The 10324-nt window shown below is 37.6% G+C and overlaps 1 long non-coding RNA gene across 1 annotated transcript; it reads right to left on the bottom strand.

Annotated features, from left to right (window-relative positions):
* Positions 1 to 1706: 1706 nt before the first annotated feature.
* Positions 1707 to 8102, bottom strand: LOC116439513. The gene is made up of 3 exons (XR_004238182.1): positions 7921 to 8102; positions 3767 to 3803; positions 1707 to 1898 (listed from the first exon to the last, which is right to left on the bottom strand). It is a non-coding gene; the product is annotated as an uncharacterized LOC116439513 (long non-coding RNA).
* Positions 8103 to 10324: the final 2222 nt, after the last annotated feature.

A 10324-nucleotide genomic window follows, 5' to 3' on the forward strand; every position in this document is an offset into this window, starting at 1 on the left:
TATTAGGTCTGAACTGTTATTTGCTTATTGGATTAGATTATTAATAATAGCAATAAATTCTTGTTTTATATACATTTCTTCTGAAATTTCCTCTGCCCTACGCACTCCCTATCCCTTCTTTATCCTTTGCTCCTCTGATTGCACCATCCAGAGTGGTGGCTGCGCTGAAAACGAACCAATGTGAAATCCAGGTTATTCCCAGTGATTTGTTCTGGGAGGGTTGATCAACTTTGCAAACACCATCAGAGTGAAGAGAAGATTACTACCTGCTTCATAAATGCTGGAGCTCTACTCAGTTTTACTATCTGAGCATCATTATAATTTCAAAACTATCTCATTCCAACAGAATGTAAAATGCAGTAATAACTACCTGTGAAATTTCTATGGCTATGTCCTGACAGCAGTACAGCCGCAGCAGTTTTCCCCTACTCTTATTTATTCCTTCTTATTATATATATGCATTTTCCTGATTATTTTAACTATAAAACTAGCCACATTACAGGAAAGAATTTTAATGCCGATTATATCTGGAGCAGTACAGTGATCGAAATAAAAATTGTGTTTTCAATGTAGACTTTCTTAAAAATTACCATTCTTTGAGTTTTCCTACCTCAATGCTTAGGGCAGCATGGAGAGTAAATCCCACATATACAGAAACCTAGAATTAATTCTTAAATATTTTTCCCTTATCTAAAGCATATTTCTGCAGCATATCAGACAAGCTAATTCTAGCCCAAATTACAGGTATTCAGTACTGTTTTTCTTGATGTATGTGCCCAGAAAGGAAAGGTGAAGGATGTAGGAAATCTTGCAAGATAAAATAATTTATGAGATTACTTGCAATAGATTATTCATTTAATCAGAAAAATTAAGAGACATCTGAAATACCTGTGTAATTTTTAAAAACATCTACCTCACAATAAGTAAAGAATTTAAGGTGTGCAGGCTACAGATGTTCACTCTTGTGGGAAGAGATAATATTTTTGTTCTTTGCTTATTCAGCAGTTAAAGACGTCTTAACCAATTAAAGTCTTCTTAAAATCACAGTCACCACAGGACAAGCAAATATTATATAATTCTTTATACTCTAGATCAGTCTTATCTGACTTACATGTCTGACTGCTTTTTCTAACCCTTTTCATGCTTGATTTTCAAATTATGTTGTAAAAGTTCATGACAGCCAAATGCAAGGACCCCCACTGAGGGAGGGGAATGAGTTAGGCCACTGGCTAGTTATAAAATAATATAAAATAAATATAAAAAATAATATAAATAAAATAAATAATATAAAAAAGCTTTTGGTTTTTCCTGGACTGAAGAAGGCTGCAGCCCTGCACATGATGCCAGCGATTATCCCAAAGCATACGGTCATATTGAAGCTTCACATCTTTGTAGTGTTCCAGTTCCAGTTGAGGCTACAGAAACTTGGATCCAATGCAGATGAATGCTACATATGAGCCAAGATATTTATGTCCAAATTTCCTACAGCTTAATGCATTCATTTCTTCCTTCCTTAATATTTGAAACATTTTCGTCCTCACTCTGGGATTAGATTTTCTGGAAAAGAAAACAACACCTAAACCCGCAACCCCAATTTTGGCTGCCCTTTCCTTCTTAATAACTTTTATATTGGCAAAGTGTATGAATTATGTGTGTAAAGCCTCTTTTAAGGGTAGGTGTTGGGTTTTCAGAACCAGGGCAAGAAATCATTTCTCAAAGTCATATGTTTTTATTGATATATTTTGTTTCTGGCTCTCAGTGTTAGTTGTATTTTCTATGGCTCACTACACTTTATGGTTCTGAGCAACTCAAGCACTGCTCAAGACAGCTGGAGTGCTGGGTTAGTGCAAATTCTTCATCTGACCCCAGTTCAATCTCATAGCAAATGATCCGTGGCTCTAGAGAAAAAGAAATATGATATGAGTTCATACGATCTCACGATTACTCACTTTTGCATCCTGAACTCTGCTCCTCATATGTATGGTTTAAAAAACAGCATCCCCTCACATCCTGGGAATACCTGAGCCCATCAAGGCAATTCATCTACCCCCATCACTCTGTCTGCTGTTTTTTGTCACCATGGGTCTCCCAAAGGAGTTATTCTGACAACAGGTGGCTTTTCCTGAGCATCCACCCCAGGAGCAAATAAGGATGCAGGCGGGCAGGCAAGGGACTAAACTCATCTTGTGGTCAGGAGCAGGTCAGGAGCAACAGTACAGAGAACACAACACACCCTAAAACTGTCAGGGCTGTAGAACACATCCAAGATCACCTAAAGAGCCCAGGGCCTGAGGGTTTTCTGTCACAAGAAGACATGATTTGGTGTATCATAGCTTTACACAAAGTTCCCAGGCTTAATCTAGCTTTGCCTCTTCATCTAAGGAACAAGTATATGCTTATATAGGAGCTGCTTCTGAGAGTGTGGTGAAAGCCATGAAAGAGAAGTCTCTATGAAATCACCTTCTCCAAACAAGAAGTAAAATCATTCCTTTAAACTGTTAAGTCAGGAACTGAATAAGTGTTTGTCATCTAATTTCAGCTCTCCCACACATACTTCCAGTGAAGTCAGTTAAAGTTTAGGCGTCTAAAAGATATTCTGGATTGACTTCAGTCTTCTGATCTGTCAAGAAGGACAAAATTCTGTACTTCTCCAGTAAGAAGTCATCTCATGGTAATCACTTATTTCTGCAATTACCTGTAGCTCATTAGGAGTGAGTTATTTCCCTTCACTTTTATCTCTTACCCAGAAAACTCCACTAGGCAGCTAAAGGCAAGACTCAGCAAAGAGATAGGCACAATAAACTCTTGCTATAATAAATAATTTGCTGTTTGCTGAGTTTTAAGTTCATTACTAATCTTCAGACTTCCTATTGGAGAGACATCACCTAAACTTGTATTTTCATCTGTTTAAGTGTCCAGTATAGCCTTTGATCTACTCTTTGTGACTTACTTTCAGCTTAGTACTAACAAAACTACACTAACTCAACACCGCTTTATAGTTCTTGACCCACACCTGGTTGTCCTGCCAATGACATTGTGAAACTATTAGTGAACCAATTCACAACAACCCTCTTTTGCAAACTATGAAGTGAGGGAAAACTGTGCACAAAGTGCTGCAAGAAATAGCCCTCAAATGGATTTATCATATCCAAGGGATGTTTTTACTATTCATGGCATGAAATGATGCCATGAACAGTAAAACACGGGAGTGAATAGCCACACACAGGAATGAGAATGTTTAAAATACTACCAAAATATTTACTATGAATTAACCCAAGGAAAAGGCCAGGCACTTCATCCATGAGGTCGTGCATGACTTGATACTGTAAAATTTCTCAGCTCTCCTTAATCAAGAACAGGTCACTATTTTACCTTCTGACCACTCAAAGCCTGCATGGGTGTTATTGAAAGTTCATCTCAGGCTTGCTGCCTGCAGTCTCCTGAATCTAGAAACTAAGGCTCTGCCCTCTTTCAGCCCTCACCCTTGGATCAAACTCCAGTCAGGATGTTATCTCCACTGCTTTGTCCCCCCTTTCATCCCTGAAAATATCTTCAGGATAATTCATTTTCCTCATCACATACATGGGGAAAACCACTATTATCTCAGTTTCATCTCTGCTTATCTTCTTTGTGCTTTTTTTGTGCTGAATGAACCACTGATCCATGAAACTGTTTGGCTGCTCAGCACTGCAGCAGTCCTCACTCCCTTCCTCTTCTGTTTGGGCTTTGAACACTTGGCACTGCAGTAATCCTGTTGCAAACTCACCTGAAGAACGTGGATCACCCCTCTTTCTTCCAAATCACTGTTAAAAACACGGAGGGAATGTTAGAATTACAACAAATAAATGCTGGGCTTTTTTTTTTTTTTTTTTAGCTTTTCATTTCAAATTTCCTCTCTGTCCCCAAAATGAAATTCTTACAATCTGACATCTGGAAGGACTCTCCACTTTTTACTATGTCCTATACTTTGTCAATTTTGGTTTTGTCAGAAAACAAAGGCAGATGGTGGTTATTTCTTTTCAGAAATGGATGGGATTTAAAAAAATATCTGAACAGAAAGAATGTTTTGGGTATCACTGACAGATGGCCACGGCAAGCACAGTAAGTTTTCAAAAGTGTTTATGAGACCAGGATAAGTCCCCATGCTTCCAGTGCTGAAAGCCAAGTGTCTGTCCCCTGCGAAGTGTACGGTCAGCATCTGTTACAGAGAGGAATAAAACACAGAAAGATCTGAACAGTTTAGGGAAATTCGATCATTTCCACATGTGGTTTATAAAAAACAAGACAAAGTTACCCTGTCTTTCTTTGTCTGTGTGTTTTGTCTGTGTGTGTGTGTGTTGGTGTGGTTTTTTGATTGTTTTTCACTGAATGCATTTGGAAATGTTGACTTCTCATTTCGATATGCATCATCAAAATAACACATTATGAAATTCACAATATTGGCACGTACATATTTGTTTGTTTCATAGGGCACAGGTAAATTATTGTTAGAATGATTGTTCCAAGTCTTTTCAATTTTAATAATACTTTTCTTTCAGCAAGGCAATGCATAAGCACTTCATCAGTCTTGATTGCCTTGCCTGACCGTATTTTCTGGACTACTATCAAAATATCCCAGTGTCCTTGAAAAACCTCATAGACAGTCAGACAATAATCAACACGTTATCTATGAGTCTCCAGAGACCCATATCCAGAAGTAAACAAAACAGATCCCTGGTAACAGAGATCCCCAGGGGAAATGTGCTACAGAGAAATGCATTCCATTGTCTGTGATTCAAAAGTCAGTGCTTCAGGAAACAATACTATTGTATTTAGCCATTGGAAGGACACTTTAGCTAAAAGCAATCTGAAAAGAAATGTTTCATTTTTATTTCCTTTTGAAAAAATGATATAAAAAATTAAGCTTTTCTATGACAAACGTGAGGCAAAAAAATCTCATGGTGATTTGAATCTCTTGACTACTTATGTCAGAGGCCACAAATAATGAGTGGACAATTCTGATTGTATCCTGTGGAAGGCAGCAAGATATGCTCTAGCAAATCCCTTACGATGAAAGTTTTCTGAGTGCAAATGAGAGTAACTCACTGTTCTTTTTTGCCCATCCCTGTATTTCTCAGAAGTCAAATGATTTTCAGCAGAAGGAGAGATGAAAAAAATAAATTTCAGGATAAGACTGTGACATCTTTGACTTCAAAATATCCTTTCATTGAGACTGAGTTTCAGAAATAAACTTTTCCCCTCAAGCTGCACTACCCATGGCAATTTTATGCTTTAAAAAACACAGCAGCGAAATTCTAACTGTAATGCTTTTGGCTGTCTGCGCCTTCTCTCATTCATACATCATTTAGCTTCCTTTTAGGAGGTGGAAACGTCAGCTAATCTGAGGAAGGAGACAACTGGTTTGAAGCAATGGTTCCATGTAATACTCTTTTTTTCTATTCTCTCGTGTGCCATCGTGGTACATCAACAATTTATAGAGCATTTAATTACGCAGTAAAGCACAAGTGGGCATATTTTCCATAGCTATTCCAAGCACATCAACAAGGTCTTTTTCCCCTTAAGGCCTTGAAGCATGTATGGTAATGGGCTTATAAAACTTCCCCTAGAGTACCTTATTGCTGTTGCTTTATGTTCTTTTAATTTATTTTGGGGATGCTTTTTTGTTTTGTTTTGTTTGTTTGAAAGGGGAATTTTCAGGCCAAACCTAGAGAATACTGTTACTTCTTTGACTTCATCCTTCCATATGGTGAGTACATTAATAAATAATACAGTGCTGACCTGCACTGAATGATTTTTCTAAAAATCTTTTTCAGACTTCACAGAAAACAGAACATGGCTTCTTGAGGCAAAAAAATCAGAAGGTATTAGGTTTGTTCTTTGCTGATACTATTCTTGGTATTCCCTTTGTTTTCAACAGGACTCTTGGAATGATGACACTGTCACACTCATGCTCTAAATCACTCAAAATCTCAGCTTTTAATTCCTGCAATGGGATCTGACATTAGGCAAGGGTGAGGGCAATGCCATTTGTATTTCTGCCACTGATTTGAAGGCTCTTGGAGTGACAGGTTAACCCTCTGTGTTTCCCTGTATTTTGTAAAATAAGAATAACAGAAGCTTGTACGAACTACACAGAAGAGTACCATGAGACTAATTATCAGTGTTTCTGAAGAACTGTCATATCCTCAGGCCAAATGTGTTATTGGCAATGTTTCTTATTCTTTTAAGTGCCAACCTGAGCAATAGGCACCAATTTCTTACTTTCCTTAAAGCCACTGAAGACAGCAGACCAAGTTCTGTTCTCATATGTGATCACATCATATTTTAACCCAAATCCCTTCAGGATTACTATTAAAATTGAGACCTCATTTACACCTGCAAAGTCTTTAAGAAAAAGTAAAAAAAGCCTACCAGTGACAAAACTTGAGCTCCATCTGCCTAGCACACTGGTTGGCCCAGATTCAAGTAAATATCATACCCTGCACCTGTGACATATTTTTTATGTCTAAAAATGACACAATTAGAGATAATGGAGGAAAATATACTTTATAGGTATATATTTATATAAGATCTATATTCCGCAGAATGAAAGCTATCTGAAGTAGGAAACAGAATGCCATAAATATGTGGAATACGCACAGTGACAGAGACACAGCAAAATCCCCACAGAGAAGAGAGGTGAATGCATCAGGGGGCTGGAGTAATTGTCAGGGAGGGAAGACGGTTGCAAGAAGTTTTTTTGCTTTACCAGTGATGAAGTTTTAAAAGAATAGGAGAGTCAGACATATTTAAGAAGGCTGCAAAGTTTGGCCCATCACTCTGTGTACCATGCTATGAGCCCAGCCTTATCTAAGAAGAGAAATTTGTGTAGAAGAGTTATCTATTTTCCAGGTGCTTGGCAATATGACGTTGTGAAATTCTCATGCAGATTTTCCACATCTGAGATTTACAGAAAAAAAAATCTGAACTTCTTTGGAAGCAATGAGTTATTTCCTAAGACCTAAGTGTGATGGGCTGGTTAGTAAATTGAATGCCTATGCTCACACTGGGGTGTGTGCCAATTATCTTGCTACTTCTGTCTTTTCTCCAGTATTGTTTAATTAGAAAAAAAAATTGACACAATATCACATTTTGGGTGGACAAAAAAAAAAAAAAAACAAACTCAAACCACCCAGTTCTGCAGAGGGAGCTCCATTGATTTTGGATTAATGCTGAAGATATTAGAATTTTCTGCAAGAAATTTCCCGTATTATCACTGTATACAGGGCACATCCCAAGCAGATGACGTTTACAGCACTTGTCAACATTTTAAGGCTCTTATTCAGGGAAAGTAAATTAGAAACTGCATTTTGTTTTCTATTGAAATACGCAATAGGAAACCTTTCCAAATTAACTTTGGAAGATGCAGGTCCCTGTAAACACGGAGCTCTCTTTGGGACCACTGTGTTCTAGGATGATTACTTGGCTTGTACATCTTGTTCCTGTATTCAGCTAAACAATTAGCTTGGCCACATGCCATAGCTCAACTTTTCCTTGGGAAACTTATTGCTGTCTAACTGCATCTGCAATGAAAATATGTGGAAATTTGAACTGTAACAAGAAAAGTAAGAGGGTTAATGATTTTCTATGTTGCATTTAAAAAGAGTATCTCCTTGGCCTTGGTGTATAATGACACGCACTAATTGACTAAGTTAGTGAGCAAGTTTGAAAATGAAAAAGCCATGGAAATGTAAATAAAACCCCTGATGTTGATTGCAATGCAGGAGAGAATTTAGAGAGGAAACGTATACGTTAGGTCCATCATCCTCACATGAAAAGATGTTGCAGGACACATATATTTTTAGCAATGTTATTAATAAAAGTGAAGCAAATGTGTCTGTCTCAAGAGAATGTAATTAAAAATTAAATTGATTTGCTTACCCATTTTTCACTTTCATGGCAACACTTATGGTTGCCCAGTAACTGTAGTGGCATCAAAGGACTAATGCCCAGCTTTCAGGGATGTCCTCTTCACTGCAGGTATAGAGTTGACATTTAGATCTTAAAACATCCCTTGGGAATCCTCAGTATAGAACTATTAAATCTCATTGCAGTTCACTTTTCTGATCACTGAATCATCTTCCCAGTCTCCTCTTTAAACACATGCCAGGCATTTGTCACCATGCTAAGCAGACAGGTGTGTTTTGTAATATACATCCTTTACCTCCTCTATGAAAAGGTAGTCTGAACATAGATTTCTAGAAAGAAATGGTCAGTGAATTAGCCATTCATATTGTCTCTTCTGTAATGATACACACATTTTCTGTATGTATTATGGAGAGTCATGAATATACTTAGCATGGTTCAAGACAACATTGATAAATAATCATGTGTAAGGTGACAGCTTAAGTCTAGATATCTGCACTGCCCATAAGAGAAAATAAGTGACATACATTGCACCCTTCTGTGTGGTTGGGGGGGGTTTGTTTGTTTGTTTGTCCTGAAATCCCCTTTTAAGTATTTTTCCTATTTAATTAGCACTATACTATAGTTCAGGTTTACATGGCAAATTGATTTGATAAGGTGAAAATAAATGGTTATGTACACCATCATGTATAATTATGTGCATGATATGTAAGGCAATAAAAATTTACTGGAGACTCTTGAGCTTTCATGAGCTTGAGTGTCTCTTGGTACCTTCTGCAGTGGTAGCTGAATGTGAGCCCTGCTGCAAAAAAAAGGGACAGAGCAAAAAAGGAAGCAGCAAAGTGGAGAAAATGCACAGCGAAAGCAGAATGCTGGTGAAAGAACAGAGTAGTCAGCATTAAGGGCACTGGCACCAAATGGCACAGCAGCATGTCCCACCCACTGAAACCAGTGGGTTTCAGCACCTCTGGATGCCAGTGCAAGCTACAACCCTGGTTCTTCCCTGGGCAAAACCTACAGTGTCAGATGTCCTACAAAAAGGACCCTGAGGCCCAAAGAGTGGGTAGAAAGTCACCCAACCACTTCTTGCAACTCGTAATTCACAGTACAGAACAATATCCCATGTCCTCTTTTGTTTGTCCTCTACAAGCGAGCTTGGTCCCTGCCCCAAGGACAGCCTGAGGATGCCCAAGATGGTGCAGATTCTCTGGGACACCGTCTCAGCTAATCACAATAGAAAGACAAAGGTGCAGCTCATTTGTACAAACTTCCATAAAGACAGTAGTAGAAGCTCCCCTCTGGCAATTGCTCTAGATATTTACCTCAAAAGAGAAAAATCTCTGCGAATGCACAAGTCAGATCTGAGATGTTTCAAGAGTGAAGATCATATAATGACCAATGAACTATAAAACCAATACAGTTAAATGGATAGCTGCTGCTTTAAAAAAAATTATTATTATTCCCTGTTTATTGTTTCCTTGTTTTCAGTTTTAGGTGCAGTTAAATGAATTTTTATTGTGAATTAATTTATTTGAAATTTAAGAATAATTTATCAGAGGAATATTAATTAGGCTTTAACATAAGATTATCATAACAGTGTAAGATTTCATATCCAAAACCACTAAAAATACTATGATTGTCACTTTGCCATAAGTATAGTACTATTTAATTTGAAAGTTTGAATTGCCTATGAGAAATGACTGCAACTTGAAGACATCAATAATCTCCCAGAAATAAAACATAAGATACCAGATGCCAATGAAATAATGATGTTCAAACTTTTCTTATTACTGGCTGGGATGATGATGAAGGCTGTGCTGGCCATTGCAGAACGCCTTCGTCAGGAAGAAAATAGTCCACAAGGAGAGTTAAAATTTTAAGGACTGTGAGTTGAAATTAGCACACTCAGATCACTAAATCCCAACAATCTACATCATTTTAAAATCCCAGTTCAGGCTTACCTGATGTCTTCAGAGGAAATCATAATAAATGTTGGCAACAGTGGTAATTTGAGGCAGAATAAAAAAGGTTAAAATCCAAATGTGCAGAGAGGTTGTTTTAGAGCATGTACAATGCCTAACCTGGGATAGGAAGGTGTGCAACACTTGAAGGTAATGGGAGGCTGGGCAAGACTAGAGAAGTCTTGACTGGAAGCATTGGGTGATAAGAATATTTCCTGTACCAGAAAAAGATGTTTTAAAAGTTTATTACAAACTATCAAGAAACTGTTTTGTCTGGCCTGTGCTCAGCACATTTCCAAAATGTTAGAAGCTTTTGGGGAAAGAAGGTGAAGGTTCTTTTTTGTCTTCCTGCTTTTCCTTTAAGGAAAGTTCTTTTTCTTTCTTATCTTCATGACAAAGATGTCCTATATTTAGTTTTTATTCAGTTTTCCTCTTTGTCATGTTCTTCTCTCAGCAAA

This window comes from Corvus moneduloides, chromosome 2 (genome assembly GCF_009650955.1).
Source record: "Corvus moneduloides isolate bCorMon1 chromosome 2, bCorMon1.pri, whole genome shotgun sequence".
NCBI lineage: Eukaryota > Metazoa > Chordata > Aves > Passeriformes > Corvidae > Corvus > Corvus moneduloides.